A 9,421-nucleotide genomic window follows, 5' to 3' on the forward strand; every position below is an offset into this window, starting at 1 on the left:
CATAGGTGCCTTGAAAAAAATGCCTGAAAATAATCCATTGAAAATCTGATGGAGCATAGTTGTACTCTGATACACATAGCGTGGTCGTGAGTCAGAATCAACTCCACGGCAATTGGTATGGTATAGAAGAAATACTTTAAATTCACTCTAAAGTTACACAATTCAGGTGGATTAAATGATTAAATGTCTAAATGAGAAAGGCCAAAATTTCAAATGTTTAGAACAATATATGTTTAGAAAGATAAGGAACAATTTCTTAAACAAGATATAGAAAATGTAATTCACAAGCAATGACTAATTCATTTAATACATTGAAATAAAAATTTTCTGTTCAACCAAAGGCGTATGAACAAAAGCAAAAACAAGTCATGGAGTGGAAAGGAGATTTGCAATACGTAGAACAGATGAGTATTACCCAGAATTTTAAAGAATTTATTCAAATCAATAAGAAAAGAATAATCAGCCCAAACAAAGAAAAAGGGCAAACGTCATGAACAGGCAGAGACTCAAAGGGTCAGAAACATGAAAACTTACCCATGTCAATAGTAATCAGTGAAAACCAAACCAAAGCCATTTCAGTTGAGTCAATTTTGACTCATAGCAACCCTATAGGACAGAATAGAACTGCCCCATAGTGTTTCCAAGAAGCAGCTGGTAGATTCAAACTGCTGACCTTTTGGTTACCAGCTAAGCTCTTAGTCACTGCGCCACCAGGGCTCCATAATCAGTGAAGTGCATATTAAAGCCACACTAAAACACATGTTCGCATAGAATAGACTGGAAACCTATTAAATGCCTAACAATCCAAGTGGTGGTGAGTATTTGGAAAAATGAGAACTTGCGTTCACTCTTGTTGGGAGTGTACGTAGTACAACTGGTATGAAGAACCACTTGGAAATTTTTAATAAAGTTGAAGATGCACTTGCTTGAGACCCACCATTTCATTAGAGAAATGCTCACACATAAGCCTCTTTCTAACTTTTTTTTTTTTTTAGTAATAGTGAAAAATTGGAAATAACTTCATGCTTTAAGATGCTAGAGAAAGGAAATAGAGTTACAGTCATATAGTATATTTCAGTTATTCTACCTAGTTGTGTATTCTATAGTAGTTTAAACAATTATACTGGCATCACACAAATCAACATGGATAAATCTCCAAAATATGTTCAGTTCTTAAAAGAGCACAATGCAAAAGAACATGTAGAACAAGGCGTCGTTTACATAATTTTTTTTAAAACTGAAAAGTGACACTGCGTATTGTGTGTGGATACATATAGAGTAATAGTATGAATACATGGAGGCAACAAGCACAAAATTCAGCCTTGTAGGGAGAGAGGATGGGAAGTGGGATGAGAAAAGGTACCCTGGGATTCCAATACTGCAGTGTTTTATTTCATAAAGCTCAATGGTGAGTTGATGTCTGTGCTAACGTTATTCATTCTAGTTTTCTATATGTTCAAAATATTCCAAACTAAACTTTAAAACTCAAGTATGGTACATACACAGAGATGGTTAACATTTCTGGCTGTTTAACTGTCGTTGCAAAATTGTATGTATTGACATGAAGAGATATGTTAAAAATAGCAACTTTGAAATATTGCACTTTTACTGATTTTATTAAAAAATGTATAAACTTACATGGACAGAGTAAGATGTGACAGTGTGTCATAAATAGAATGCTGACAAAAATACAAATTTTCCATTTCAGCTTAGGTTTGTACACTACATTTAGTATTCCATTTATTTGAGATGATAAATTCCCTCCACTTTTGTGACTTCATATGAAGGCTGAAGAAAGACTTAAGGATGACAGTTATCTGTGGTAAAATACATGGGTTTGGTATAGAAAGGATGACTCCTCAGACTCAGTCTAGAAAACTGAATTCTGAGTGAAAACAGCCAGCTATAGAAGTTTTGGACCATTTAAAAAAAAGTTGATGACTGAGAATAAAGGGAGAAATCCAGAATAAAAATAAAGGGAGAGACTATAAAAACTTAGAAGTCTGGGATAATTCATCTATCAGTTAAGAAGCTCTACATACTAAATAACACTTTATTTAGTGTTTAGCCAGTATTTTTGGGTACATACTCTAAGCCAGACACTTAACTAGGTAAAAAAAAACAGGGTTAAAAAAGATGACATTTATGACCCCTAACTTCAGAAGCTCTTTTGAGTTGGAAGTGAATAGTGATAATACAATTGTGTGTGTGTGTATCTCTATATATGGATACACACATACACACACACATATAGATGCACGATTGTATTATCATCATTCACCTCTCTATATGTGTACGTATATGTCTTAGTTATCCAGTGGTACTACAACAGAGATATCGCAAGTGGATGGTTTTAACAAACAGAAATTTATTCTCTCATAGTCTATGAGACTAGAAGTCCAAATTCAGAATGCCAGCTCCAGGGGAAGGTATTCTTTCTCTTTTGGCTCTGGGGGAAAGTCCTTGTCCTCAGTCTTCCCCAGTCGAGATTTTCAGCACAGGGACCCCAGGTCAAAAGGACGTGCTACTCTCCTGGCTCTTGTTTCTTGGTAGTATGAGGTCTCCCTGTTTCTCTGCTTGCTTCTCTCTTTTATATCTCAAAAGAGACTGATTTAAGACAGAGCCTAATCTTGTTGATTGAGTCCTACCTCATTAACATAACTGCCCCTAACCTCACCTCATTAACATCATAACCCAGGCAAAAAACCCAGTGCCGTCAAGTCAATTCCGACTCATAGCGACCCTATGCCTGGAAACCCTGGTGTTGTGGTGTTTAAGTGCTACGTCTGCTAACCAAAGGGTCAGCAGTTCAAATCCGCCAGGTGCTCCTTGGAAACTCTATGGGGCAGTTCTACTCTGTCCTTTAGGGTCGCTATGAGTCAGAATCGACTCGACGGCACTGGGTACTGGGTTAGCGACCCTATATAACATCATAGAGGTAAGATTTATAACACTTAGGAAAATCATATCAGATGACAAAATGAAGGACAATCACACAATACTTGGAATCGTGGCCTAGCCAAGTTAACACACATTTTTGGGGGTCACAATTTAATCTATAACAATATATACACATACCAACATATCCATATATATGCATGCATACCTATATATACATATATAATGCACATATATATAATCATATATGCATATTTTAATTGTTCTTTCTAAGACTAGTCATAAAAATTCCAACTTCTTTTTTCCCTCAAACTCACAAGTGGAGTGTACACTTGAAAATCCTTTTGTAATTATTTTCTGTGTGTAAATGCCCTTTGTTGATCAAACCTATCTGTACACTTGTGCCGATTTCTCTCTTTGCACAGCTGGCGACTCTTCTAAGAAGTCTTCCATATGAGTCTTCGGAGCCTTCTTGGCCTATTTTATACTATTTTTTAGCATTCCACACTCAGTGTGCCCCTTTGGACTTCAGCATCCCTCTTACTGTCCTGTCTGGCATTTTGACTTTCATTTATCTGTTTAGCATTGCCAAGAGGATTGGCCATCTCAGAGTGGGTAAGAATGGGGCAATTTCTAAATCTAGCATACTGGGAAGAGATTTTAATACCTTTGAAAGACAGATCTTCACTTACCGTCTTAGCAGTGCTTAAGACAGTGTCTTAAATGTAAAGTCGTTCAGCCGGTACTCAGAGGACTCATTCTCATTCAAATTATTTTTCACAATTTCACTTCACTGGGCCTTTGTGGATCTTAGAATAGTGTTATGCAAAATGATTTTCAAAGTTACAGTTACTATGGGCAGAGAAGTGGTTTACAAGATGATATCTCTGTAGTTAATAATATTTATATTCTACATATTTCAGATAATTGGGAAATGGAGCCAAGAGTAGGAAAACAGCTCTTTGGCATAAGAGCAATAATAGTCTTTGATATTGAGATAAGAACCAGAAATGTTGTTTTTCCCAGGCTGTTGGGCAAGATAGGCATAAAGTGATTTATTCTATAAATGGAAAGTTGCTGTTTACTTTTTGTTAAAAAATTTTTGTAAACAGTCCCTGTGTTTAGAGGAAAGTTAACTTGCTCATTCTCCTCCCCACTGCTCCCTGCTCTATACTACAAACACGTTTGTTGGGGAAATTTTCACTGACATATATAACACACATACAGAGAAGTGCACAAATGTAATTTTACAGCTTAATGAACTTTTACAAACAGAACACAGCCAGCATCCCAGAAGGCCTGCCCCTTTTCAAACCCCCTTCCAATCTCCACTCTCTGTGCCCCAAGGATAACCATTATCTTGACCTCCAATACCATACTGTGTGTAGTTGGAGTTCACTGATTCACGTTGCTTTAGAACATTTCATTGGGTGAATATATGACAAATTATGAATGTATTCTGCTGATAGAGGCCATCTAGGCCTCTTATGGTTTGGGTCTATTATGAATGAAACTACTACAAACATTCCTGTGCACACTTTTTCATGAACATATATACACATTTCTGTTGGCCATATAAACCTAGGAATGGAATTGTTGAGTCATAAAACATTCATACGCTCAACTTTAGAACGGCCAACTAATTCTTCAGCATGGTTGTAACAATTTACCCTCCCACTCTGATGGGGCAGTGATTAAGAGCTCAGCTGCTAACCAAAAAACCGGCAGTTCAAATCCATCAGCTGCTCCTTGGAAACCCTGTGGGTCAGGCCTACTCTGTCTTTTAGGGCCTCTATGAGTTGGAATTGACCCAACAGCAATGAGTTTAGAGTATAGTTGAGCCTAGAAGGGCAATGGTTAAGCACTTGGCTGCTAACCAAAAGGTTGGGGGTTCAAACCCACCAGCCTCTCTGAGAAAGAAAAGACCTGAAAATCTGCTCCCATAAAGATTTCAGCCTAGGAAACCCTGTGGGAAACTTCTACTCTGTCCTCTAGGGTTACTATGACTCAGTATCGACTTGACAACAGCAAGCAACGTAAAAGAGTTTTCATTGTCCCACATCCTCTTCGATGCTTGGTATTTTCTATCTTTTTCATCCTGGCCTATTACCTTAAGTGAGCTTGATTCTGGCAATGTTAGTTAGTTCATTCTTTCTTAATGAAATGAATCTGGGACAGGTTGAATGCATTCATTCACTGAAGTCTTTCAAAAGTGAATGATCCCCCCTCCAACTCCATTCACCCCCAATACAGATGATTTTAGGTCACAGTTGCCATGGCCTCCTGAGACAGCAGGTTTGCCAAGATTTTCTCTTTTTGCTTCCAGCAGTAGAGATGCTTCAGCCTTTTCGCCATTAATAAGAACAATTTCTGCCTTTGAAATATATTTTAGTTACTAAAATTCAAAAACAAAAAACCAAACCCGTGGCTATAGAGTTGATTCAAATTTTGTTCATAATTTATGGGTAGTCTAGGAGAAGTGATTATTTACATCTGTTTATCTTGAGACAAGCCTCTTTTATATTTTTTGGAATTCTGTTTCTCATTGCAGCAGTTGGGAATGGAAAACAGGATGTTCTCTCTATTGACTCACATTTCTAGAATTCCTGCTTGGTCAAAGTGTAAGTCTGTTGACCCTTCTAGACTCTGTCTTCCTGACAAGAAAAGGAAATCCAGAAGGGAACATTTTGAGATCTTACTAATTATTTCCCATCACCTTTGTGTTTCATTTGCCATTTCATTCTGTCTTTTTCAACTAATGCGTTTTTGCTTATTATTTACTTATTTTAAATAAAGACTTGAAGCAATTTTTCATATTTTTATGGAAGTATCATTTCATTAGAAAGGTATTTCTGAGAAGTGAATGCTTAAGTATTAACTGTGAAATTCTTCCAAAGTTTGACTGAGAAAGTTTGAAATTTCTCTTTCTGTTGCATATATGAGTGACCTGTGAATTCCACAGCTGAGTTTTACATGTAGTGACCCTTCAACAACTAGTTTCTTACCAAAGGAGAACCTTTTCCACACTTAATTCATAGGCATATTTTTGAATTTGTATCTTTTGTTTGTTTATAGTATCTTCTAATACAGAAAAATTTGTAGTTTTAAAACAGCCAAAATCTCTAGCTTGTTCTTTACAGCTTTTGAAGTTCCTTGGGAAAGTTTTCCCCACCCTAAATTTATCTCCCAATATTTTTCTTAAAAAAGGAAGAATGTAAAAATGGTGCGGAGGCAGTGTCTGACCTCCTCTAACTTCACAAGAAGGAAGGAGAATTAAGACCAACAGCCCAGGGCTGATTCCCATGAGGAGGAGGTCACACATGCCTCCTCTCTCCGCCATCTTTACCAATTCTGACACTGACTGTCCATTCCACAGCAATCTCTGCTTCTCTGCTGAGTTCGGTAATTCATTGCAAGGGCCACACGGAACTCATAGACTAAACTCATGGTTATAGTGTTTACTAGGGAATAAACAGGTTACAGTTCAGATTCAGGAACACTCAGAATATAATTCTTCCATCAGGAAGACTCTTCGCCGCCGTACCAGCAGGTGCTCGTCTCTCTGGCCCTTGGCCTCTGCCCGGTTTGGGCAAGTGTTACAAAGCTATTTTAGCTCTGCTGATAAATACCTGGAGGCACCACACTCTGCCAGTAAGCCTTGGCTGGAAGGCACTCAACTTTCTCACTCCGTGGGCCGGAAAGCCCACTGCGCCCTCTCCTGCTGGTTTTCTACCAGTCTCATGGTTCCGCTGTCTCTGCTGCTGCCGTTTCTCTGCTGCTGCTTCTTGCTGTATTGCCATCTTCAGTGTTATAGCTCTCTGCATGTCTCCAGGGTCTAGGAGGCACTCAGTGCAGGGATCCAAGGTCCAAAGGATGTGCTCTGCTCTTGGCTCATCTTCTTTGGTAGTGGGGAGACCTTCTCTTTGCTCTGAAATTTGTTCTCTTTTAAGCCTAGCAGCATGGCAAACAGACCAATCCCCTTGGTGGGCCACAATTACCTTATTTGCACATTCCCACCCAGTCATTTGGGTGGGAGTTACAAGACCATGGTGAAGAAAGCCACAGAAAAGCTACCCATCCCACCATAGGTAGAGATAAGCCTTGTTTTCTTCTAGACTGATAATCAGTCATATCAACACCATTTATTAAATTAGCCACCGTTTCTCACTAAGTTATATCAAGACTCCTTATATTCTGAAACTTTCTTTGAATGCTCAACCATGCATGACCAATATATTTACATACTTCTGTGCCAAAATTAGTTGGAAACGCTGGTGGCATAATGCTTAAGTGCTATGGCTGCTAACCAAAAGGTCGGGAGTTCGAATCCACCAGGCGCTCCTTGGAAACTCTATGGGGCAGTTCTAATCTGCCCTATAGGGTTGCTATGAGTTGGAATTGACTCAATGGCAGCAGGTTTAATGGGTGCCAAAATTATAACTTTTTATCACAATGAATTTATATTCTTATCTGGAAGTCTCCTCCTTTCCCCTCTTAATTGTTATTATCAGTATTTATGAATTTCATTGCCATTCTAGGGATTTATTCTTTCATGTATATTCTTGGATCATTTAATACGGTCCCATAGAATAAAAAAAATAATAAATATAGCTCATTGAAATTATAATTTGAGTTGCATAACACTTTAATTTTAATTTTGGGAGTACTGATATTTCCATGATAGCTAGTTCTTATCATTCAGATTGAATATAGAATAATATAGAGTAATATGTTACTCTATATTATTACTAGATTATAATATACTCTATTATATTATTCTATATTATTCTTAGGGGTCCTGGTGGTGCAGTGGGTAAGCGTTTGGTTGCTAATCAAAAGGTCGGCAGTTCGAATCCATCAGCTGCTCCTTGGAAGTCCTATGGGGCAATTCTACTCTAGACTATAGGGTCGCTATGAGTCAGAATCAACTCAAAGGAAACGGTTTTGGGTTTTTTGGGCGTAATATGCTTTTTTTTTTTTTTTAATAATTTTTATTGTGCTTTGAGTGAAAGTTTACAAATCAAGTCAGTCTCTCACACAAAAACCCATACACAACTTACTTTTCCCCCCCATGAGACAGCCCATTCCCTCCTTCCACTCTCTCTTTTCGTGACCATTTTGCCAGCTTCTAAGCCCCTCTACCCTCGCATCTCCCCCCAGGCAGGAGATGCCAACATTGTCTGAAGTGTCCATCTGAGCCAAGCAGCTCACGCCTCACCAGCATCCCTCTCCAACCCATTGTCCAGTCTAATCCATGTCTGACTAGCTGGCTTTGGGGATGGTTCCTGTAGTAGGCCAACAGAAGGTCTGGGGGCCATGATGACTGGGTTCTTTCCAGTCTCAGTCAGACCATTAAGTCTGGTCTTGTTATGAGAATTTGGGGTCTGCATCCCACTGTTCTCCTGCTCCCTCAGGGGTTTTCTGTTGTGTTCCCTGTCAGGGCAGTCATCGGTTATGGCCAGGCACCATCTAGTTCCTCTGGTCTCAGAATGATGTAGTCTCTGGTTCATGTGGCCCTTTCTGTCTCTTGGGCTAGTTATTATCTTGTATTCTTGGTGTTCTTCATTCTCCTTTGATCCAGGTGGGTTGAGACTTATTGATGCATCTTAGGTGGCCAATTGCTAGCATTTAAGACCCCAGATGCCACTCTCCAAAGTAAGATGCAGAATGTTTCTTAATAGATTTTATTATGCCAATTGACTTAGATGTCCCCTGAAACCATGGTCCCCAAACCCCTGCCCCTGCTTCGCTTAACTTCAAAGCATTCAGTTTATTCAGGAAACTACTTTGGTTTAGTCCAGTTGTGCTGACCTCCACTGTGTTGAGTGTTGTCCTTCCCTTTACCCAAAGTAGTTTTTGTCTACTATCTATTAAATAAATACCCCTTTCCCACCCTCCCTCCCTTCGCCCTCTCCTAACCACAAAAGAGTGTGTTCTTCTCAGTTTAAACTATTTCTCAAGATCTTATAGTAGTGGTCTTATACAATATTTGTCCTTTTGCAACTGACTAATTTCACTCAGCATAATGCCTTCCAGGTTCCTCCATGTTATGAAATGTTTCACAGGTTCATCACTGTTCTTTATCGATGCGTAGTATTCCATTGTGTGAATATATCATTATTTATTTATCCACTCATCCATTGATGGGCACCTTGGTTGCTTCCATCTTTTTGCTATTGTACACAGTGCGGCAATAAACATGGGTGTGCATATATCTGTTTGTGTAAAGGCTCTTATTTCTCTAGGATATATTCTGAAGAGTGGGATTGCTAGGTCATATTGTAGTTCTATTTCAAGCTTTTTAAGGAAGCACCAAATCGATTTCCAAAGTGGTTGTACCATTGACATTTCCACCAGCAGTGTAGAAGTGTTCCAATCTCTCCACAGCCTCTCCAATATTTCTTATTTTGTGTTTTTTGGATTAGTGCCAGCCTTGTTGGAGTGAGGTGGAATCTCATCGTAGTTTTGATTTGCATTTCTCTAAAGGCTAATGATTGAGAGCATTTCCTCATGTATGTGCTAG

This window comes from Elephas maximus, chromosome 9 (genome assembly GCF_024166365.1).
Source record: "Elephas maximus indicus isolate mEleMax1 chromosome 9, mEleMax1 primary haplotype, whole genome shotgun sequence".
In the NCBI taxonomy this organism is placed as follows: Eukaryota; Metazoa; Chordata; class Mammalia; order Proboscidea; family Elephantidae; genus Elephas; species Elephas maximus.